The sequence below is a fragment of the Lithobates pipiens genome, unplaced genomic scaffold (genome assembly GCF_037356315.1).
Source record: "Lithobates pipiens isolate NorthernLeopardFrog02 unplaced genomic scaffold, aLitPip1_a1.2 Scaffold_27, whole genome shotgun sequence".
Lineage (NCBI taxonomy): Eukaryota > Metazoa > Chordata > Amphibia > Anura > Ranidae > Lithobates > Lithobates pipiens.
Window position 1 is genome coordinate 148,282,545 of NW_027507788.1, and position 25,814 is coordinate 148,308,358.

The 25,814-nt window shown below is 42.7% G+C and overlaps 1 protein-coding gene across 2 annotated transcripts in view; it reads left to right on the forward strand.

Annotated features, from left to right (window-relative positions):
* The window catches only part of PRKCZ (protein kinase C zeta), a 614,201-nt gene that overhangs the window by 29,414 nt on the left and 558,973 nt on the right, over window positions 1–25,814 (forward strand). The window lies entirely within an intron of this gene.

A 25,814-nucleotide genomic window follows, 5' to 3' on the forward strand; every position in this document is an offset into this window, starting at 1 on the left:
GTGATCACCTGTAAACAAACCGGCGTTGTGACGCCGGTTCCTCTCTCCCCTCTCTGTACTGATCTGCCAATACTCTGCAATACCCTGCCAATACTTACCCTGCCAATACCCAGCCATACCCATCCATAATCAGCCAATATTACATTGGGGGAGATGGCGTGGATATTACAGTGGGGGAGATGTATATTGCAGTGGGGACTATATGGTGGCGGCATTTTCACAGGTTTTTGCAAATTCAGTTATTTGTTGATCCAAAAAATTATCCGATCCGTGACTCTGATCCGAGGAACGATCCGATCAGTGAGTTTTTTGATCCGTTGCACCCCTAGTAGTAACCAGAGAGCAACTTCATAATGTCATTTTCAGTTTACTCGGGAGCCAACATTGCCAGTTTTAAAAAATCTAAAGTATTCCAAAAACACAGATCTTGGCGTTTTTTGAATAATGTTTGGGGTTTCTAAGTAATTACGCACGGAAACTGCAGCATGTTTCCCTGTGTTGGGAGCTGCAAAGCACCATGTGGTTTCCTTGTGACTGCAATTTTGGAAAAGATTCAGGGACTTGTGGGGCCTACACGCAGAAACTTTTTTTAACTTTTAATAATCTTTATTTTCTTCAATATTTTACACAGAGAACATTCTTTCTAAAAATATATCCACTTATTACACCCTTAATATAGAAAAAAACATGAATAAGGTAAAGACAAAGAGAGAAAAATAACTAAAAATAAAACATCATTGCATACCAGGGTAAGCCATTAAAGCACTCTTGTCCATGATATATCATTAATTCTTCTATCTCAATCCCCTTCTCACTACTCAGATGTTCCTTCTCTTTTACTCCTTTTTGCTATTCTCTTCTTCCAACCTCCCTTCTCCCCCCTCCCCTGTCCTCCCAATCCCTCATACTGGGTATCTCGGCCTATCCAACCAGGTTTTCCACATCTTTTTAACATCCTTGATGTTTCCTCTCCTTAGATATGTTACCCTTTCCTTCCATACTGTTTCTGTAATTGACATCTGCCAAACTGTTACTGAGGGGGGGTTTTCTGCTTGCCACCTCTGCGCTATCAATTTTCTTGCTTGTAGCATACACATCAATGCTGCTTTATTTATACATGCTGGTCCTCCTATTCCTTCGTCCAGACCCAACACACATAATCTGGCATCCCCCTTGACCGCCACTCTAAATGTTTCATTCAAGATGGCAATAATCTCTGACCAGTAGCGAAACAATTGGGCATCACCAGAACATGTGTGTCAGATCCCCAGGCTCTTGACATCTTGGACGTTCATCATCCGCTCTTCGTCCAAAGCTAAACAATCTCTTTGGTGTATAATATGCTCTATGTAGCAGCATTAGGTGTGATATCTTCTGGGCAGGCGAAACTGAGATTGAATGCCCACCCTCCAGTATCCTCATCCATTGCTCATCCGTAAATGTTCCGAATTCCTCCTCCCATTTCCTTCTACTTTTAAACCTTTCTGGGCTTTCTATACTCCCTTCACATGTAAGTGTATAAGTATCTGCTATAAATCCTCCTGCCCTTTCTTGGGAATTTAATCTGCAATAGATAGGGGAATTGCTCCAGACTGGTCCCTGCTTATTAAACTGTTTCCCTAACGCGTGTCTAATTTAAAGGAATTTATAAAATTGTTTTGGTATATCAAATTCCGTTCTTAATGCGTTTAAATGTTTTTAATGTATTTCCTGTATATAACTGGGCCAGCTTGTCTATCCCCTTTATTTCCCAGTCTTTATATCCTCCTATCTTTACCATTTCCTGCAGGTTCCGATTATTCCACAGAGGGGCGTATTTAGTTAACCCTCCTAGGCCTTTAATTGCCTTTAGGGCCTTCCACACTTTTAAAGCTAGTTTTATTGTGGGTGTTTTTTAGGCAAATGAATTTGCCTCAAGGTCTTCTACCAAAGTCTTATGGGGTGTCCCTATTAGCATTAAAGCCTTATTTGTTCCACCACCTATCTCCTTGTTCATTCCCAGATGCTGCAATTGGGCAGCTAGGAAGTAGCTCCTTGGGTGTGGTACTGCCATTCCCCCTTTTCTTGTTGGTCACTGCAGGGTTTATAGGGAAATCCTTGACTCTCCCCCTCTCCATATGAGTTCTCAGAATAGTACCTCTATTTTCCTGAACCATTTTATATCTACCCATATCGGGGAGTTGTGTAGCACGTACAGTAACTGCGGCATCCATAACATTTTAATCAGATTGCGTCTCCCTGCTACCGATAATGGGATTCTCTTCCGAATTTCAATTTTATTTTTAAATTTAGCTATTAATGGGGCTACATTGTCACTTATATATTTATTGGGATCTCTTTGTATATGTATCCCCAAGTATTTTATTCGTTTCCACCACTTCCACCTGCGGCATTGCCGCTGGACTTTGGCTCCTCATTTTATCCACCGGCATAAGGGCTGATTTTTCCCAGTTTATAACCAATCCCGAGAACCTACCGATTTCCACAATGACTTTCATGCCCTGCCTGAGGGACTGCTCTGTGTCCCCCAGGAAGAGGAGAATATCATCCGCATACAACGCGATCCTCTCTTCCCTCAACCTCCTTTGGAAGCCAACCATATTCGTATTGGATCTAATTGCAATGGCTAACGGTTAGATCGCCAGGGCGAAGATCAGGGGTGACAAAGGGCACCCCTGTCTTGTCCCCCTCTCTAAAAAAAAATCTTATCTGAGGATTCATTATTAACCCTGATTCTGGCACTGGGACCATTATACAGAGTTTTTACCCATGCAATGAACGTGGGACCAAATCCAAATTCACCCAGTACACGCCAGATATATCTCCATTCTAAGCTGTCAAAGGCTTTAACCACATCTAAAGCCATAATTGCCTTTTTGCCTACATTTTCTGTTGGTAACTGCAGGTTAAGATATAATCTTCTAATGTTCATACTGGTGGACCTTCCCAGGGTAAATCCCGTTTGATCGTGATGTATCAATCTGGAGATGATTTTATTCAATCTGACTGCTAGTACTTTGGCTAGTATTTTGGCATCCGAACAAAGGAGGGAAATGGGTCGATAAGATTTGGTTTCTAACGGATCCTTCCCTTCTTTATGTAAAACTATTATTGTTTCAGTCATTGAGGTGGGCAGTCTCCCTTCCTCTTTTTGCCCAATTTAATACTTTAAGAAACTCTGGCAGCAATATTTTACCATAGTATTTGTAGGTTTCTACAGGGATACCATCTGGTCCTGGGGATTTCTGATTAGCCATTTCCATTACTGCAAATTGAATTTCCTCTAACGTTAATGGCGCTTCCATTGCCTCTCTCCTACTTAGTGAGGGACGGTGTTTTGATGTTCGCAAAAAATATGTCCATGTCCTCGTCTCCCATCGCCCCCTGCGATCTGTACAGTTTTGCATAGTATGCCCTAAAGGTATCTGTAATTACTGAACCCTGTGTTGAGATTTCTCCCTTCTCTGTCCTGATCACGGGGACGGTGGAAGGCGAGGAGTTGGATCTTACTATCTGTGCCAGCATCTTCCCTACTTTTTCCCCCTCCCCATACGCCACTTGTTTCTGAAACAATCTTTTTATTCTCTATTTTCCTAATAATCACTGCTTATTCCTGTTGTTTTTCTAACCATATTTTTTTGTTTCTCTGGGGTGGGGTTTTCTACATACGCTCTTTCTACTTCCACTAGCTCCCTTTTAACTCTGTTCTCCCATTCTCTAGATGTCTTCTTAATTTTCACTACTTGTTGGATAAGGATACCCCTGAGATAGACCTTTAATGCATCCCATGTCACTCCTCTTTCTGCAGTCTCATTATTAAACTCTATAAACTCTGCTAGCTTAGATAACACCTTATCAGGATCTCCTCCAATTATCTCAAACCATACTGGGTTCATTTTCCATACTCTTGGAGATCTTGTCCCCTCTAAATTTACTGATACTGTCACTAGTGATTTATCTGACACCCCCCTGGGTTGGTAGACTATCTCCTTTACTACACGGCTTGCTTCCTCATTCCCAAGAACTAAATCTATTCTTGAGAGTGAGGAGTAGGAGCTTGAAAAACATGAATATTGTAACAGATCCGGATTCCAAACTCTCCACATATCAGACAGCCCCCCCTCCTGCAGGAACCGGGATAGCCGGGTCTCAGCCACCTCCTGCGTATATATTTCTAATGGGAACCTATCCTGACTTTTGTTAATGACCTCATTAAAATCCCCCATTACTATAACTGGCATCCCAGATTTATCCACTATAAATTCCATTAGACGATATAGAACTTCCAATTTAAATGGCGGAGGAATATAAATATTTGCAAAAACACAGTATAAAAAAACAAATCGCCCCTCTTTATCTATGCTGATCTGCCGACAGGTAAACGCCACCTCTCTCCTTACCAACACAGCCACCCGCAGTGAACCCACACGCAGAAACTTTGATTGCGCTACACATGTTACATCTTGTTGTGAACCCCAAGGTGAGAACAATAAATTGAGGCCCATTATTTGTACTTAACTCCAACCTGATAAGCTGTAGGGGCTTCTAAAGCATTGAATTTGGAGAATTTAGGGTACCAAAGTTTGTCACCGTTTGAAAGGTGAACACAATTTTACAGTTTGACATGTTTGGTCAAACCCCTCTCTGGGTAATCTTAAACTGGCTGAATTTCTGTCGGTGTGTGTCTGTCCCACACACTAACCAGCTGGAAAACTTTTGTTGATCAGTAACTGCAGCACACAAACCTTGTATGTGTGGATGGGGGAATCTGTTTCTTTTATTTGTTCATTCCCCTGAACAGAGAGAGGGTTGCGTTAAGTTGTGTTAAATGTAAAATATGTGCTGGTTTGCTTGTGTGGGATGTTTTTTTTTATTTATTTTTTTATTTTTAGTTTTTTTGGGTTTGTTTTGTGTGCAGCATTTTATTTTTTTAAATACAGTGCCTTGAAAACGTATTCATACCCCTTGAAATTTTCTCATATTGTAGCCAAAAAATTTAAGTGTATTTTATTGGGATTTTATGTGATCGACCAACACAAAATGTTACATAATTGTGACGTGGAAGGAAAATGATAAATGGTTTGCAACATTTTTACAAATATCTGAAAAGTATGGCATGTATTTTGTATTCAGCCCCCCTGAGTCAATACTTTGTTGAACCACCCTTCCCTGCAATTACAGCCGCTAGTCTTTTTGGGGATGTGTCTACCGGCTTTGCAAATCTAGAGTGAAATTTTTGCCCATTCTCATTTGCAAAACAGCTCAAGCTCTGTCAGATTGAATGAAGAGTGCCTGTGAACAGCAATTTTCAAGTCTCGTCAGAGTCTCAATTGGATTTAGGTCTGGACTTTGACAAGACCATTCTAACACATCAATATGCTTTGATCTAAATCATTCCTTTGTAGCTCTGGCTTTATATTTAGGGTCGTTTTCCTTTTGGAAGGTGAACCTCTGTCCCAGTCTTTTGCAGACTCAAACAAGTTTCCTTCTAATATTGCCCTGTATTTGGCTCAATCCATCTTAACATCATCTCTGACCAGTTTCCTTGTCCCTGCTGAAGAGACCCATTCCCACTACATGTTGCCATGGGTGGGTTTGTATGTTCAGGGTGATGTGCAGTGTTCGTTTTCTGCCACACATAGTGTTTTGCTTTTAGGCCAAAATGTAAAATTGGTTTCATCTGACCAGAGCACCTTCTTCAACATGTTTGTTGTGTCCCCCACATGGCTTCTCGCAAACTGCAAATGGGACTTCTTATGACTTTCTTCCAACAATGGCTTTCTTGCCACTCTTCCGTAAAGGCCAGATTTGTGGAGTACACGACTAATGGTTGTCCTGTGGACAGATTCTCCCACTTAAGCTGGTGATCTCTGCAGCGCCTCCAGAGTTACCATGGGCCTCTTGGCTGCTTCTCTGATTAATGTTCTCCTTGCCTGGCCTGTCAGTTTAGGTGGCTGGTCATGTCTTAGTAGGTTTGCAGTTTTGCCATACTGTTTCCATTTTCAGATGATGTATTGAACAGTGCTTTGTGAGATTTTCAAAGCTTGGATATTTTTTTTATAACCTAACCTTGCTTTAAATATCACACCTTTATCCCTGACCTGTCTGGTGTGTTCCTTGGCCTTCATAAAGCTGTTTGTTCACTAAAGTTCTCTAACAAACCTCTGAGGGCTTCACAGAACAATTGTATTTATACTGAGATGAAATTATACACAGATGGACTCCATTTACTAATTAGGTGCCTTCCGAAGGCAATTGGTTCCACTAGATTTTAGTTGGAGGTATCAGTTAAGGGGGCTGAATACAAATGCACACCACGCTTTCCATATATTCATTTGTAAAAAAAAAAAAAAAAAAAAAGTGAAAACCATTTATTAGGGATGAACCGAAATTTTGGCCGCCGAAACATATCGCCCGAAAATGGCCTTTTCTGCATTTTGCCAAAAGAGAATTCTTGCTGATAATGGCGCCGAAAATCACGCATGCGCAGTAGCGGTGGGAGAAACTTTGTATGACCTCACTCGTTCTGTGGGCGGCTTGCACGTTCCTCGCGGATAAGACGCCGCACTCATAAGCACGTTCCCTGCTGAGACGCTAGCACCTTCCCCGCGGACGCTCCTTGTGCTTGTGAGACGCTGCTGGGACCCGAGAGACGCTGCTGGGACCAGAGACGGCTTCATAGAGGGCTGCACATAGCATACTGAAGTACAACAGTGGGCACTGTCCCTCCTGGATGGCTACCATTACTACTATTCGCCGGTGAGCAATGCATTGCCTTTTTGCCTTAACCACTTCAGGACCGCCGTATTGCCAATGTACGTCAGCACAATGGCACAGGCAGGCACAATCACGTACATCTACGTGATTGCCTTCCAGCGGGTGGGGGGTCCGATCGGACCCCCTCCCGCTGGTTACGGCGGTCCGATTCGGTCCAGGAGCACTCCGTGATGAGGGGATGGCCGTTGGTTTTCGGCCACCCCCTCTGGATCGCTCCTGGCCAATGAGAAGCTTCCTCCCCTGTGTATTGTTTACACAGGAAGGAGGAAGTGATGTCATTCTCCTCGGGGCGGTCTTTTTGACCGGACTACGAGGAGAAGACAGAAAGTAAGTGTGCACCAACACTACACTGACATGTAGGTACACACAGGCACACAAACCCCCCCCGATCGCCCCCCTCCCCCCCCAGTCACAGTGTCACTGATTGCATTGATCATTTCTTTACTGATCAATGCATTCAGTGTCAGTTGTGACAGTAAAAACTGTCAGGACAGTTAGTGTTAGGTCCAGGGTAGCCCCCTATCACCCCCCAATAAAGATTTAACCCCCTGATTGCCCCTAGAGTTAACCCTTTCACCTCCTTTTGCCAGTGTCACTAAGCGATCATTTTTCTGATCGCTGCATGTGTCGCTAGGTAGCTAGTTATTTTTTTAGGTTCACCGCCAGGTTTTTATATCGCTAGGTACCCCGATATACTACCCAATAATGGTTTTAACCCCCTGATTGCCGCTAGTTAACCCTTTCACCCCTTTTGCCAGTGTCACTAAGCGATCGTTTTTCTGATCGCTGCATTAGTGTCGCTACAGTCGCTAGGTAGCTAGTTATTTTTTTAGGTTCACCGCCAGGTTTTTATAGCGCTAGGTACCCCGATATACTACCCAATAATGGTTTTAACCCCCTGATTTCTGCTAGTTAACCCTTTCACCCCCTTTTGCCAGTGTCACTAAGCGATAATTTTTCTGAACGCTGCATCAGTGTCGCTAGGTAGCTAGTTATTTTTTTAGGTTCACCGCCAGGTTTTTATAGCGCTAGGTACCCCGATATACTACCCAATAATGGTTTTAACCCCCTGATTGCTGCTAGTTAACCCTTTCACCCCCTTTCACCAGCGATCACAGTATAAGTGTCACTGGTGACGCTGGTTAGCCAGTTAGTTATTTAGATTCCCCGTCAGGTTTTTATATAGCGCCAGGGACCCCCATATACTACCTAATAAAAATTTGAACCCCCTGATTGCTCCTAGTTAACCCTTTCACCACTGATCACTGTATAAGTGTTACGGGTGACTCTGGTTAGTTTGTTTTTTATAGCATCAGGGCACCCACCATTTATTACCCAATAAAGGTTTAACCCCCTGATCACCCGGCGGGTGATATCAATTAGGTTTTAGGGTCAGGGTCTGCGTCGCCCCAGGCAGCGCTAGGTTAGTGCCAGTACCGCTAACACCCACACACAAAGCCTACACCTCCCGTAGTGGTATAGAATCTGAACAGATCAATATCTGATCTGATCAGATCTATACTAGCGTCCCCAGCAGTTTAGGGTTCCAAAAAAACGCATTGTTAGCGGGATCAGCCCAAATACCTGCTGGCACCTGCGTTTTGCCCCTCTGCCCAGCCCACCCAAGTGCAGTATCGATCGATCACTGTCACTTACAAAACACTAAACACATAACTGCAGCGATCGCAGAGTCAGGCCTGATCCCTGCCATCGCTAACAGGTTTTTTGGTAGCATTTTATATTCAAATCCGGAAGGCAGTGCTTGGTTTTCGGGGTCCCGTACGTGGCTAGGCTCCCAAAAAGTCCCCCACATGTGGTATCCCCGTACTCGGGAGAAGCAGCAGAATTTATTTTGGGGTGTAATTTGACTTCTGCCCATAGCATGTGTGAGCAATATATCATTTAGTGACAACTTTGTGCAAAAAAAAAAAAAAGTTTGTAATATTCCCGCAACTTTTGGCAAAATATAAAATATTCCATGGACTCAACATGCCTCTCAGTAAATAGCTTGGGGTGTCTACTTTCCAAAATGGGGTCATTTGGGGGGGGTTTTGTGCTATTTTGGCATTTTATGGACTTCGAAACTGTGATAGGTAGTGAGGAGTTAAATCAAAAATTTGCACCCTTAGAAATCCTGAAGGTGGTGATTGGTTTTCGGGGTGCCGTGCGCGACTAGACTCCCAAAAAGTCCCACACATGTGGTATCCCCGTACTCAGGAGAAGCAGCAGAATGTATTTTGGGGTGTCATTTCACATATGCCCATAGCATGTGTGAGCAATATATCATTTAGTGACAACTTGGTGCAAAAAAAAAAAGTTTGTAATATTCCCGCAACTTGTGGCAAAATATAAAATATTCCATGGACTCAACATGCCTCTCAGTAAATAGCTTGGGGTGTCTACTTTCCAAAATGGGGTCATTTTGGGGGGTTTTGTGCTATTTTGGCATTTTATGGCCTTCGAAACTGTGATGGGTAGTGAGGAGTTAAATCAAAAATTTGCACCCTTAGAAATCCTGAAGGTGGTGATTGGTTTTCGGGGTGCCGTGCGCGACTAGACTCCCAAAAAGTCCCACACATGTGGTATCCCCATACTCGGGAGAAGTAGCGGAATATATTTTGGGGTGCAATTCCACATATAACCATGGCATGTGTGAGCAATATATCATTTAGTGACAACTTTTTGTAAAAAAAATTTTTTTTTTTTTTTTTGTCATTATTCAATCCCTTAGGACAAAAAAAAATAAATATTCAATGGGCTCAACATACCCATCAGCAATTTCCTTGGGGTGTCTACTTTCCAAAATTGGGTCATTTGGGGGGGATTTGTACTGCCCTGCCATTTTAGCACCTCAAGAAATGAGATCGGCAGTCATAAATTAAAAGCTGTGTAAATTCCAGAAAATGTACTCTAGTTTGTAGACGCTATAACTTTTGCGCAAACCAAAAAATATACGCTTATTGACATTATTTTTACTAAAGACATGTGGCTGAATAAATTTTACCCTCAATGTATGACTAAAATTTAGTTTATTCGATTTTTCTTATAACAAAAAGAAGAAAATATTTTTTTTTCAAAATTTTCGCTCTTTTTCCATTTATATCGCAAAAAAAAAAAATCGCAGAGGCAATCAAATACCATCAAAAGAAAGCTCTATTTGTGGGAAGAAAAGGACGCAAATTTCGTTTGGGTGTAATATTGCATGACCGCGCAATTACCAGTTAAAGCAGCGCAGTGCGAAATTGCAAAAAGACCTCTGGTCCTTAAGGTATTTATTGGTCCGGAGCTGAAGTGGTTAAACTGCCAAACAATCCAACTAATTTATTTTACTATACTACTGAAACTGTCATAGCAGTCAAACAACATGTATTACTTACGCCTTTGTGCCTTTTTGTGCCATGCAGTATGGTATTAATTTAAATATGTCTGTCTGCACTACAGTACATTGTGACGTAGCAAAAAAATAAATATTTTTTTTTATATAAGACTGATTTGAAATGGAATGGCATGCTATTTATTCTGTAGTACTAGTATACTATAAAATGTATGCCCTTGTCATTGAATTTGTCATTTTTGGTATAGTATAGCACACTGACATGACAGCAAGCACATGATTTTTTAAAACAATGACAGTACGCAATATAATATATTATATTTAATAACTCCTTTCCCTTCCACCTCACAATTTTATGTGACACTTTTTGTGTTGGTCTATCGCATAAAATCCCAATAAAATACATTTTCATTTTTGGTTGTAACATGACAAAATGTGGAAAATTTCAAGGGGTACGAATACTTTTTCAAGGCACTGTATAAATACGTGTTTTTTTTTGGGGGGGGGGGGGTTTGTAAACTTATTGTGTGTTGCAGCATTGGGAGTGTGCTAAGTAATGCATTCAAACCTTTCAGTATTGAGCAACATATTCAACACATCTTGACACAGGGTAGTATGAAAGGACACCCTTTCGTTCCATCTTTCACTAGAGAACATCTGATTTTTGACTACTTAATATTTTTAGACAATATCTTGGCTACAGAATCTTTTTAGATTGGGTGGAAGCATATCGAGAAGAAGAAATGTGGAATTTATTTTATAATGACTTCATTTAGATAATTTATGTAGGCATAACTTGATAGCCAAGTATGAAAAGCTAAATCTATCATTTAAAAATACACGTGTCTTGTGCAATTTTAGCCCTATTTATGTTACAGCAGAGAAAGAAGTGTTCATCATTACTGAAAAGAAGCCTATCAGAGTACTACTAATGTAGGCTGCCATTATGTACCACTATGAAAATGCTAGTTATGTGGTTGTCATGCTGATCTTCTGGCTTAGTATTTTGAGTCATGAATCTGGAATGAGTATGCAGTAAGTAAAGTAAGAATGCCCGATCGGGTTTTGGTAACATCACACCAGTATATTTCACCTTTTTAAAATTTTTTAAATTTTTTTTTATTTTAACCACTTGCAGACTGGACCATTTTGCTGGTCAAAGACCAGACCACTTTTTGCGATTCTGCACTGCGTCGCTTTAACTGACAATTGCGCGGTCGTGCGACATGGCTCCCAAACAAAATTGACGTCCTTTTTTTCCCACAAATAGAGCTTTCTTTTGGTGGTATTTGATCACCCCTGCGGTTTTTATTTTTTGTGCTATAAACAAAAATAGAGCGACAATTTTGAAAAAAACGCATTATTTTTTACTTTTTGTTATAATAAATATCCCCCAAAAATATATAAAAAAAACATATTTTTTCCCTCAGTTTAGGCCGATACGTATTCTTCTACATATTTTTGGTAAAAAAAAATCGCAATAAGCGATCATTGATTGGTTTGCGCAAAAGTTATAGCATTTACAACATAGGGATAGTTTTATAGCATTTTTATTAATAATTATTTTTATTTTTTTTGTTTTTTTTTGTTTTTTTTACTAGTAATGGCGACGATCAGCAATTTTTATTGTGACTGCGACATTGTGGGGGGCACATCGGACATTTTTGACACATTTTTGGGACCATTGTCATTTATACAGTAATCACTGCTATATAAATGCAGTGATTCCTGTGTAAATGACACTGGCAGTGAAAGGGTTAACCAGTGGGTGGCAGTGTAGGGGTTAAGTGTTCCTAGGGGTGTGTTACTAACTGTGAATGTTTTATAATGGCATATTTGCAGCGTTTTTCCATATCACAGGATCCCTTTGTCTGGGCAGCATAAGGGGTCTCAGTCAAAGATTCATCACCTGCACCATTCATTGTCATTTTGAGCACTTGTCCCCCTTACACCCCTTCAAAATGGCAGAATCGTGTTAAAATCCTTCATTTGTTAGTATCACAGAGGAAGGGCGGAGAGGCTGCAGTTATAGTGCATGAGAACTGATTGGAGGAAAGGAACACACCCCCCTCCACCCTGCAGAAGAACTGTGTTGTGACTAGACAAGCTCTGTGCTGAGCTCCCTCCCCGACACAAATGTTATCTCATGTGTCTGGAAAACTACTCAGAAGTGACTCATGCTGATAACCGGGGAATGAAGCACCAGAGAGAAATGGGTTTTGGAGAGACCTATGGGTTTTGTTGAGATTTCATGACTGAGGTTTACAATCACTTTAACTCTAAACTGATGACAAGTAGGGGCTTTTACATTGTCTCCTATGGAAAATATAGAGTACTGAAGTTTGTTGCCATTTCATATGCACACACAATTTTTAAGGTTTGACATGTTGGATATCTATTTACTTAAAAAAAATCCCAATACCTTTTGTAACAATAGAATTGCAATATAAAACACGAGAACACAGTGAGCAATAGTATAATCAGTCAATATAAGATGGAGTTCCCACCAATCCTAGCATCTACTCATTGACCCAGTAAGCATAAGGATATCTCTTTGAGTGGTCTGTTCCCCACTTTACCCATCACAAGGTACTGAGGCAGGTAAATTGTATTGCATGTTACAGTAGGATACTGTCAGTTGGTGCTAGCCCCGGAATAGCCAGCCAGCCAACCTCCCCACACTGTTTCAAACGTTGAGTGGCTGCCTCTGTGCTGGTATATCAGTTTCCTCATTCTTGGCACTGAACCCATTTTCTCACTCCACATCTGAGGTGTTGGGGAATGAGGTCCAATGTAGTAAAAGGAGCTTGCCGAACTGAAACAGGGCTCTTGTAGCTGTCTCTTTAGCATACCTATCAGTAATTATAGAATCAAACCTGCTTAATATGCTGTGCTTGGGGTCTAAAGGTATGGACACCTGTAGGGCAGTATTCACCATAGCGACAACCAAACTCCAATAACAGTGCCGTTTCGGACATCTCCATAACAAATTAAGTCTCCTACATCCCCATTACATCTGGCACATATAGGATCAGGGCGCAAACCCATAGAATGTAACCTGTGCGGGGGTACTGTGAACGTGCAGTAAAATATATATCGTTAGAGTCTGTGTGTCACATTAACCACTTCAGCCCCGGACCATTAGCCAAAGAACAGACCACTTTTTGCGATTCGGCACGCCGTAGTTTTAACTGACAATTGCACGGTCATGCGACGTTGCTCCCAAACAAAACGTCCTTTTTTCCCCACAAATCGAGCTTTCTTTTGGTGGTATTTGATCACCCTGCGGTTTTTATTTTTTGCGCTATAAACAAAAATAGAGCGACAATTTTGAAAAAAACACATTATTTTTTTACTTTTTTTATAATAAATATCCCCCAAAAATGTATAAAAAAAAAAAAAAACATTTTTTTCCCTCCGTTTAGGCCGATACGTATTCTTCTACATTTTCTTGGTAAATATAAAAAATTGCAATAAGTGATTATTGACTGGTTTGCGCAAAAGTTATAGCGTTTACAAAATAGGGGACAGTTTTTTTTTTTTTTTTTTTTTTTTTTTTTTTGCGACTGCGACATTATGGCAGACACATCGGACATTTTTGGGACCATTGCCATTGTAATTGACACTGGCAGTGAAGGGGTTAACCAGTGGGTGGCAGTGTAGGGGTTAAGTGTTCCTAGGGGTGTGTTACTAACTGTTGGGGGCTGGGCTTTCATTTAGTGAACACTGATCTCTGCTCCAATCACATGGAGCAGAGATCAGCATCACTAGTTGCTAGGTAGAACGGGGAGATGCTGTTCACAAATGCATCTCTCCGTTCAGCCGCCCTGTGAGATGATCGGACCGGACTGCGACCGGACTCGCGGGGGTCCTGACCAGCACGTGAGCTCCCCGCCGGCGGCATTAAAGATTGGACGTACCTGTACGCCAATATGCCTGCCCGTGCCATTCTGCCGATGTACATCAGCGTGCGCTGGTCGGGAACTGGTTAAGAGAGCCTAACCGTACAGCCTCCTCCCACAGGTCTCCAGGTATATCACTCGCGTTCCCCCTCCTAATTCTCACACGCTGAATTAGGGAAGTTCTGCAAGTTCACCCCCATTAGCATGGCGTTGCAATTAGATATAGATCCCCTTTGTGGAGGGGGACTGTTGCATGTAATTAAATATTGGGGTAGGGGACAACTCTGAGGCCCCTAGGAACCTCTTGGCCATCAAGGCATGTTTTAATTGTAGGTAATAAAGCATATTAGAGGGAATGCCATATTTAACCTGTAATTGAGGGGAAAAGGACAGTAGATGACCATTGACAAGAATATGTTTAAGATGGGTTACCCCCATAAGCTCACTGTAAAGAAGCATGTTGCAATTTGGCTAATTCCGGGTAGGTATAGTTCTCGCAGATGAGGCTAAACCCCATGCCACCGCCTGAAGCTGTTTAGTTTTGTCCCTAATTTTTTGTATAAGCTTATTAGTCGGGTATTGTCTGTCTGGCTTACAGAAAATCTGCGCTTGCAGACCCTCAGCTAAGGAGGCATCCCTAGTGCAATGCAGCATGACACATAGTGAGGAATCTTGGGGCATGAAGATCATCTTGACCACATTGTCCCTCCCTGCCAATGAGAGCCACAGTTTGGTCCATAATTTAACGTTGTCTTAATCTTGCAAGTAGGGGGAGAATATTTGGACTTCATTTTTAATACTTTACCAAAAATTTGGTAACTTATTGCAATTATGTGCCCTAGGATGAACTATAGTATGTTTTTTACAAAAATTTTGAGCTTCCTAAACTATTACGCTAATATTGTGTAACATAAACAATTGCAACTATCACCATTATATTCTCTAAGGTGTCTGCTTTCAGAAAATATATAAAATGTTTTAGGCCCCTTTTACACTGGCACCTCCGCTAAGCAGAATCTAGAGCTGCACAATTAACCACTTCAATACAGGACATTTATACACCCTTCCTTCCCAGACCAATTTTTCTCCAAGCGTCTTCCAGGACAGCCCACGAGACCTAGGGCTCCTACCAGGAAAGGAAATGCGTTACCCCCACCAGATAAAAGGGCGGTCCTCCAGGCCCTATGTCAGTTATTAGTGTTTCCTCCGGACAGGAGGTAACATGTTCCTGGAACCTGGTCCCCCTAGGTCTCAAGAGCTGGGGATCTGTAGGCTGTTTATATAATTTTTTTTTTTTATAGCAGAGACCCTAGGGAACAAAATGTCAATTGCTGCAATATTTTATGTCACACTGTATTTGCCCAGCGGTCTTTCAAACTCATTTTTTTGGGGGGGGGGGGGGGGGGGGGGAGAATACACTACACTTGAATAAAAAAAAAAAAAAAAAACAGTAAAGTTGGCCTAATTTATTTATTTTTTAATGTGAAAGATGATGTTATGCTGCGAGAATCATGAGAAAATCGTGATCCAAAAAAATTGTGATTCTCCTTTTAGCCAGAATCGTGCAGCTCTAGCGGAATCCCCTTGCTCAGCGGGGGTATGTCACTAACCTTTTTTCCTCTGCCAGAAGCAGCATCTCTGCTGGGGAATCTCTGCTGTGGAAGTTGGTCTATTATGCTGTGTTTTGTTCTCGGTGCCTGGAGAGGGCCAGGACCAGGGTGATGTCAGCTCCCAAGCGCGGAACATCCACTCAGGCAAGCAGAGTGGCAGTGTCCTATCCCCGCCGACAGCATGGCTGGTTTGTGTGAGGGAAAGGAGGAAGCCACGGCGCTCGAGGGGGGGGGGGGGGTGGAGGTTCTGCGCTCCAAGCTGGCACATGGGAAGTACCGAGAGAAGGTCACTTCCGGGGCATATGATGTCTTCAGCAGGCACCGGAGACGCCGGTTCCAGCCTCCATAACAGAGCGAACAGAAGACTCTGGCTGCTGTTGTTTTTGAGTAAGAAGCAGCCAGGCTGTGGACGATGAAAGAGGGATACGTTCCCCAACACCAACACCTCACAGGTAAGCCTGCAGTGTTTTGTCACCCTCTTGCTATCCCTGTGAGTGTTCCTTCCCCCTTTCTGTAGTAGTGGGTGAAGGGGACACATTTCCTCCCTCCTGCATGGGGTGTTACGGAGTGATGGGACGGCTTCTAGTTGCATTGCGGGTCACTTTTTTGTCTCGCAGGTCAAGACCCAGGACAAGGCCCAAACGCAGCCCCCAAAACAGAAATGTGCGGTTTGCGCAAACAAATTGAGCTCCTCGTGGAGCAAAGCAGTTTTTCGCACCTGTATAGAAAGTAAAGGATGACCTGGTAGCCTCCTGTCAGAAGATGTTGACTTCTGTCAGAGATGAGCTTGCATCTACCTTATTTAAAACGCTAATTGACAAGCTTCAGACTCCTGCGGAGGGTCCGTCTTCAGTCAGTAGCACTCCTCCGCAATCGGAGAGCGAAGATTTAGAAACTGAAGTCAGAGCTACCCGTTCTTCTCCGGAAGAATCGCGGTCAGATACAGAACCAAGGGATAAAGAATCCACTAGGGGCTCATGGTTTGTTATCTTTAGAAGATGTTAATGACTTATTAAAGGCTATCTATGCTACACTTGAATTTAAAGAGGAGGTGATTCAGTTATCTAAACATATGTATGGTGGTTTGCATAAGAAAAAGTCTAGAGTCTTTCCAGTACATAGTTTCTTGATTGATACTACAGTATCAAACTGGAGTGGCAAAATCCAGAGAGAAAACCTTTCTTTTCTGGTAACTTTAAAAGGTTTCCTTTTGATAAGGACACTGCGCAGCTGTGGAACAAATATCCTAAGTTGGACTCTTTCCAAGGTTTCAAAAAACTCGGCCTTATCGTTGTGACGATATGGGCACGCTTAAAAACCCGATGGACAAAAGAGGGGATATCCTTCTCCACAGAGCCTGGGATTCGGCTGTTGGCAATCTTAAGCCTGCTCTGGCTTCCACATGCGTATCCAGAAATCTAGAGGCATGGCTGTCACAAATTCAATCACATTTGTCTGCAAGTAACTCTAGAGAGCAGATTTTGAAGTCTTTTCCTCTCCTTTTTCGGGCAGTGGGATTTTTGGCTGATTCTTCTGCTGAGTCTGTAAGAATGTCAGCCAGGACTTCAGCCTTAGAGAATTCAGACAGGAGAAGCCTTTGGCTTAAAACCTGGTCAGGTGATGCAGCCTCAAAGTTGCGCCCATGTGAGCTTCCCTTGACGAGTTATCATCTTTTTGGCCCTGGACTGCAGGAGTCACTGCAATGCACAGCCGATAGGAAAAAGGCATTTTCAGAAAAAAAGAAAAACCCGACAGACAGAAAAATTTTTTGTGGCCAAGGTAGGCAGCATGGTCCTAGAAAAAAGGACACCAGGCCCAAAAAATATTGTACAGGGCACAAAGGCAGAGGTAAGGGGGGGGGGGTCTTGTTTAATCCTCAACAACCCGCCAAGCCTCAGTGACTCGTGTCCCCCAGTGGGAGGAAGTTTGAGGGCCTTCCTGCCACAATGGGCAGCAGTCGCTTCAAATCCCTTCCTCTTGAACCTGCTGACCAATGGGTACAGGCTGGAATTTTTGTGCCAACCACCAGAGCAGTTATTGGTCACCTTTCCTCCCCAAGATTGGGAGAAAGCGAGGGCCCTGGGTCTCCAAATTGGAGACGTAATGGATCAAAAAGTCCTTATACCCGTTTCCCAGTGAGTCATTTTGGAAAGCAGACGCTCCAAGGTCTATTCTATGAGGCATAATGAGTCTTTTGAACGGTTCGTTCCGTCGGTAATTCAGACGGAAAACATTTGAGAGCAGGATCTCAAATTTTCCGACAACAAAATCCGATCTGACTTTTTCCGATTGTTTGTAGAGAATTCTGATCGGACAAAGTGCCACACATGCACAGATCAAAGTACGAGAGCAAAGCTATTGGCTACTAGCCTGAACTCAGTCCCGTAGGAACGAACGAATGTCATCGCGTTCCGAACGATCTGATTTTCCAACTTTGTCCGACTGTGTGTATGCAACACCAGTTTTTCGGACAAAATCCGTCTGAAAAAATCCGACAGATTTTGTGGTCAGAATGCCCGACCTTGTGTAACGGGGGCTTAGATCAAAGTGATAAACTTCTGTGTATAAAGAAAAAATCCAGGCAGTCTGCCAAGTTTTTAACATCGTGTAAATGTTTAACCACTTAAAGTCTAAATCTTTTTCTGACATTTTTTTTTCTTAAGTTAAAATCAATATTTTTTGCTAGAAAATTACGTGGAACCCCCCAAGAAAAAAAAAATAAAAAATATATATATTTGATCTATCGTCTAAGCAAAAAAAATTGTGATTCTCCTTTTAGCCAGAATCGTGCAGCTCTAGCGGAATCCCCTTGCTCAGCAGGGGATATGGATGCTGATCCCAGCTGAGCAGGTGGATGACAGGTCCGTGTATGCTCCATTTTGTTATGTAGAGTGGACAAGGACACAGTCCTGCTCTTTTCTATGGGACAAGCAAATGGAAATGGACCGTCTGTCCGTATTTCATCCAATTCCATCCGATCTGCCAGACGGATGGGTAATGGAACCACCATACGCCTATCTTTGGTAGACGGGATCGGATGGTGGCTGGTGTCAGCAGATGTGTCCGCTGATATCTGCCATGCCATAAGAGACTAGAGGGTCTGGTCAGGTATGCAATACCAGCTTTGCAGCAAAAAGGTTAATGTAATTAGAGCTATAGCTCTTCTTTTGTTCCTTCCTTGTGATTTGTCAACCCCGTTTTTCCTGTGTTTTTTTATTTTTATTTTTTTTATTTATTTATTTTTCCCCCCTACAGCCTGTGATGTCAGTATTTTGTATGTTTGCAAGGTACACCCTTTAGCAAACACTTTCTATATGCAAATTTATGAAAGCAATCTCCTGTTTTATTGATTCTTGCCCGTCAAATTTTAAAATACCACTTCAGTAAAACTCCAGACAATTATTTTTCTTTTAGTTCTGTTTTTTTGTTTTTGTTTTTTGTTCTGTTTATAGAAATATTACCAACTGGGTCCATCTACAGTGATAAAACATTTTTCCATATTCCATCTGATAAATAAAACTTTGGAGTTCATTTTAACTCTTCACTGCACCTGAGCACCAAAAAACACAATTTAATAAATTTTTAACATTTTAAAGAAAACTCGTCTATCCATGTCTCTATGCTTTATTTGGTTGAAAAATCACTTTGAAAATCCCTCTAGCATCCCTCTAGCCTTTCTGGCCATGACCATCTTGAGTAAGGCTAAATGATTCATATAGTATTTACTGCATGTAGGAGTATGTGCTTTGAGAAAACCCCCTCCTCCTCTTCTCCTAAAGACTCCTGGAATGTATGAACAGGAAGTAACTGAAGAATTGTAAAAAAAAAAAGTTTTAAAACAAGTAAATATGATCTATTCTATCTATATACTAATGCAAGTAGCATGAGGATTCAATGTTGATTAGGAGAGTGGAGCTCAACTTTAACCCCTTTGCGACTGCACTATAGGCCCTATACAGCCCAGTCACACTTTGCCAGAAGGCCATCCTAAGATGTCATCCCACGCCTGCACACCCCCTTCAGCGTGCATCAGCAGTGATCTGTGATTGATGCATCCTTCGGGTGCAGTTGATGGCAGATCGGGTAAAGCGCAGCTCTTTACCAAGTGATCAGCTGTGTCCAATCACAGCTGATCATGGATGTAAACAGGACTTGCGCGTTATGGACAATCCTCCCCTATCGCAGTGTGTGAGGCGAGAAGAGCTGAAAACCAGCAAATCCACATGGAGGACAACTGCACTGACAATCGGCACACTGATCATCAGTGTCAGCCCCAACTGTTCCCACCACTGCTGCCTGTCGGTGTCAATCAATGATGTCTAGTGCAGCCTCATCAGCGAAAGAGAAAAATGTTCTGTATTTTTTCATTTGTTTAGCAAAAAACAATCCAGTGATGCCACCAAAAGAAAGCACCGTCTCAAAAAAATTATAAAAATTTAGTTCAGGTACATTGTTGCATGACCACACAGTTGTCATTCAAAGTGTAACAGCGCTACAAGCTGAAAATTGGCCTAGGCAGGAAGGAGGTGAAAGAGCCCAGTGGTTAAGTACCCTGTAGAACAGGGGTGTCAACAAAAAGGCCCAGGGGCCACATGTGGCCCGTGACCTCCTGCTTTGGGATAGCAGGTTCTCAATCCCTGATCATGGGTTGCCGACCCACCATGCCAGAGCATCAGTGTTTTTTAAATGAAGCCAGCGGTAGAGGAAGCAAGTGGCTGCATAGGGAGTAGAGCCGCATTTGCCGATGCTTCCTGTATAGTGCTGGCTCCTGTCCCAAGCGGAGTGATACCAAATGCATTCTGCCTGGGACAGCAGCAGCCGGCGATACCTGAATGTAAGACTGTTATTAAAGGTAATTGTATTACTAAAAGCAGTGTATATTTGGGCATATCTGTTATACAGTGGTTACTGGGCTGCTTTCAAACTGATTTGCAGGTGCAGTGCATTGCACCTTCGGGTTACCTGCACTGAGTCATAGACTTCTGTTATCTGTGGGTTTGGTGCACTTTCAGAAAGTGCACTACACCTGTAGGATATAATAGACATCAGTGGCAAAGTGCAACTCACCCGCGGGAAAGCCACAGGTGCACTGTACTGCACCCGCAGTGCAGGTAAACTGCCGCACATCAGTGTGAAAGCATCCTTAGGCCCCTTTCATATGATCGGTTCAACCCACGTGGACCCTCCATTCACCTCTATAGATGGACTTGTGTCCATTTGCACCCACTTACCTCCAATCCGATCCACTAAAAAAAAAAACAGAAGGTTATCCATCCCCTTCTAGCTGGTTGGATCGGATAGGGGGGCCCACAGAGTAGATTGGGCTGTGTCCATGTCCGCTCTGCATATACAGAGCGGACACTGATCTGTCTTCTGTCCGCTCCACTTATTGTGGCCCGTGACCAGTTACCAAGTCGCTTAAGTGGCCCTCACTCTTCAAAAGGCTGAGCACCCCTGCTGTAGAAAATGTAGAGCTTTGTACCTTTTTTGGCTTCTACTGAGGTGTGATAGGTTAAGTATGTACTAACAATTAAGCACTACCTGGCTGCACATCTGGAAAAGCTGCCCTTCTGAATTTAGAAGTAGCTATACCAGCTCTCTGGAGGCGGGAACTTGCACTTAGCAGTTTAGCGAACCACTTTTCAAAGTTTCTAATTTCCTGAACGTTGCTTTCCACTGTACTAGACAAACAGACTAGTGAATGTATTTATCTCGATAGTACACCTGGAAGGAGAGAGGGGCACTGCAACTGTGCTTAGTGCTGCTAGGGTCCATTATGGTTGGATAATGCTTAAAGAGATTGTAAACATCCTGAAAAAAAAATCCCCCAAAAAACAAAAACCTGCAAGGCAAAGGCATAACGAGCTAGTATGCATTGCATACTAGCTCATTATGAAATACTTACTCAAAACAAAGCTGTTGCAGCAGTCCCCGCACACTGTCACAGCCGACATTTTTGCCAGAGCTGCTTCTGGGTTTGCGGGCTCCATCGCTGTGATTGACCGGAGCCCTGATGTCACTCCCGGTGTGCGGGAGCCGCTATTTATGTCATAGGCTTGGAAGGAACGTCACACAAGGGCCGTTCCTTCAGAGCGCATGCACCAGTGGTGTCACTAGCTGCATGCACTGGAAATGTCTCCTAAACTGTACAGGTTTAGGAAATATATTCAATACCTATAGATAAGCCTTATTATAGGCTTACTTATAGGTAAAAGTTTGCAGAGTAAGTTTACTTCCTCTGTAACCACTTGACATCCATGCTGTGGCCTAATGACAGCCGCAGAGCAGACCTGAATTCCCGGGAGGCCATCATATGATGGGGGCCCCCCCTGTGCACGCCCCCTGTGTGCTGTGATCAGAGTCAATGAGACTCGGGTGATCACCGATCAGAGTAAGGGGCCGGTCCCGGCCCCTTACAATGTGATCAGCTGTCAGCCAATGACAGCTGATCACATGATCAAAACAAAAGTTTGGTGATCGTTTTTTTTTTCTCTTCACGCTGACGGCGTAGGAGAAAAAAAAAAGCCCATCTCCAGCTCATCTTAAAGGGACATCGGTCCCGAAAAGGAAGAGGCAATTATGCCTCATTTATGCCACTTATCAGTGCCTGTCGGTGCCACCCATCAGTGTCCATCAATGCCACCCATCAGTGCCCATCACTACCACCTATTGGTGCCCATCAGTGCGTCTTCATTAGTGTACATCAATGATGGACAAAAATTAGAAGTTTTTAAATATTATATCAAAATAAAAAGAAAATTGCACAGGTGATCAAATACCACCAAAAGAAAGCTCTATTTGGGGGGAAAAAAATAACGATTTCATTTGGGTACAGCGTTGTATGATTGCGCAGTTGTCATTCAAAGTGCATCAGCGTTGAAAATTGGTCTAGGGGGGGTTTAAATGCCCGGTAAGAAAATGGTTAAGGGCCTGTTTTCTGAGGCTTACTTTGTGATGGGGAGAAAGCTAATAAAATGTACCTCTGGTGGTCAGAAGCCCTTGTATTCATATAGAAACCTGTTACAGCTGATTGGAAAATCTGCCTTCTCATAGGACCCATCATTCTTTCACGAACAAGAGTGAAAAATTTGATTTGCTAGAACTATGGCACTCTCAACCAGGGTGGATTTAATCAATTTAAATCAACTTTAAATCAAACTGCCCCTGGAGGATGTGGACCATTTATAAAAATTCAAGAAGGTAAGGTCCAGTTATCTCTTCATGATAAAATGTACCAGGGCCTTCTCTTGGTCAAGCATCGGGTGTTCCCAGTGCACAAGGTCCCTTCAAAGGCTATAAAGAGAATGGAAGGATCCAGAGGGAGAGCTCATCCTCATCCTCATCCTTCTTCTTTTATCACTTAAGAAAAGATTCCCTTTTGATGGTTATTCTCAGGTTTGGATTAATATGCCTAGATTAGATGTAGCTTTTTCCCAAACTTCAAGAAATGCTGATCTGGTGTTTGAGGATTCCATTCTAAAAAAGGCATGAGACTTCACGTTGGCCAATCTCAAACCCCCTATGACCTAAACTGTGGTGGCCAGGAGTCTTGAACAGTTAAAGGAGCATATTGAGGCCTGGACTCCTTGGGATGATCTGTTGGATACCCTCTCAGTTCTGCTTAAAGCTTTGGGTTTTATATCTGATGCCTCCTGTGGAATCAGAATGTTGGCTAGATCCTCAGCCTTAGCAAATTCTCATGGGGAGCTTAATGGTTAAAAACATGGTCTGGGGATTTGGCTTCTAAAGTAAAGTTTGTGATATTTCTTTTGATGGAGATCTTTTGTTTGTCCCTGACCTTGAGACGATCCTAGATAGAATGGCTAACAAGAAGCAAGCTTTCCCAGCAAAGAAAAAAAAGCACCTATGGTTAAAAAGAATTGTTGTGCCTTTCAGCAGACCCAGGGAAAGGGTCTTGTAAAATAGCCCCCCTTATGGTTCAAAGGATTCGGGCCACAAGAAGCCCTGGAATCCTTAGAGGGGTCGAGGCAAAGCAGGGATTTTCTTCAGGCCTCCGGAGCAGTCGATGGGGGAAAAAAAATCAATGCTCGTTTCCTGGCTGTAGGAGGGAGATTTTATGCCTTCTTTCCACAGTGGGAGACTTTGATTTCCAGTCTGTATCCCTGAGCTACAAAGTTGTGAAAAAACAGACTGAATTTCTTCTAGATCTTTTGTGACTCAACTTTCTAGAATTCGAGAAGTCCAGGCAATGATGCCTCTTTTACAGGAGCTGATACAACAGAAAGTGGTTATCCCAGTTCCTCGGGAAGGAGGTGGACTGGGATTATATTCTAACATTTTTCTGGTAAAAAAAAAATGCAAGTTTTGGCTGAGAATTGTTGAACAGATCCACCTGTTACAGAAAAAATTGTTTCCATCTGGAAATCTTTGTAAGAAAACTTCTTAAGGCAGGTTGCTTTATGGCATCCATAGACCTGAGGGATGCTTACTTGCACATTCCCATCTCTCATACCTCTCAAAAGTATCTTTGACTGGCAATCGGGATAGGGGACACAATATCCCATCTTCAGTTCAGAGCCCTCCCTTTTTGGAGTATCTTCAATAGGAGGGAGGGGCCAGGAGCAGTGAAGAGGAGGATCTGGGCTGCTCTGTGCAAAATTACTGCACAGAGCAGGTAAGTATAACATATTTGTTATTTTTAACCAAAAAAAAGTACAGCACTTTTTAAGTATCACTTTAACAATGGATGCGGTCCCTTGGGGTTGGGGAGCTAATCTCGAGGGTCACCTTGCCCAAGGGTCTTGGTCAAAACTGGAGGACAAAGGGTCCTCCAATAAGGAGAGCTTCTGTCCTTCCAGGAGATGTTCAGAAGCCATCATGTTAAAATTCTTTTGAACACTGCTATGGCTGTGGTCTGTTTCAAACAAGGAGGTACCAGAAGCAGAGTTCTCCTGAACCTAGCTTTCCAAATCTTGTTTTGGACAGAATGCAATCTGGCTTCTTTTTTCAGCAGTTCATCTGAAGGGCAAGTCTGAATTGGATAGCAGACTTCTTTAGCAGGAAAATAATTCAGGGGTCAGGATGAAGCCTGAACTCCGATCAACCTTTTTGCAACCCATTCAAATGCAGAGGTTCAAATTTACCTTTCCCTGTGCAGGGAGGAGCAAGCAGGAGGGCTTGACACATTGGCACAGCCTCGACTTTGTGCTACAACTTCACCCCTTTTCAACTAATTCCTACAGTTCTCAAGAAATTTCAGGAGGAAATTTCAAGGGAATATGGTTCTCCACTCTTCTAAAGCTGGCAGCAGAACCTCATGGGATGTTGCCCCTGCGGGGATATCTTCTGTATCAGGGACCTCTATTTCTTCCAAGGATAGACTAGCTCAGGCTAGCAGCCTTGTTACTGAGGAAGCAATACTGAAGGGAAAAGGATTGTCCGTTAAGCTAATTTCTACATTACTGAATAGCAGAAAGAAAGTAACAAAAGCTGTTTATCTCAAAACTTGGAAACGCTCCTAGTGTTTCTTACTCGGGAGGTTGTTTACATCCTTGAAATTCTTCATTACAAAATAGAGATGATTAGCAATTGGCACCCTTAAGGCTCAGGTGGCCGCATTTTATCAGTTTATTTAAAAGCATGATCACAGGACCCTTTTGATCATAAAGGGTTTTTTTTTTTATTTTTTTTTATTTTTTTTAAGGCTCTGTCCACATCCACACCCAGTGCCCTTAAGATGTTTTCCCAAATGGGATTTGTCAGTGGGGCTGCAGGGTCTAAGTCCATTTGAACCACTAGAGGATGCTACAATAAAATAAATTGACCTTTTTTAGACTGTTTTTTTGGTAACCGTAACCCATGCTAGAAGATTACCTAATTTGCACGCCTTTTCTGTTTATTGAGCCATTCTTAATGATTTTTCCGGATCGTTTTGAGAATGGATCCAGGTTTTCCTGCCGACGGTCTTCTTTTCATCGGTCTTGAGATAATGCTTTCAACCTTTTGGCCTGTCTCCATCTTGTCTTAAAGAGGTCTTTCGTACTTTGGCTGTGAAAAGATGCTTGTTGCTATATCTAGAGATTACAGAGGATTTTACAAAAATCTTGTTCTTGATGATTGGCACAGCCCCCATCGGCTTCCAATCAGTGCCCCATCAACGGCTGGCAGCGCCAATGAAAGTGCCACCCAGAGTGCCCAGCAGTAACACCTGTCAGTACCTCACCATCAGTG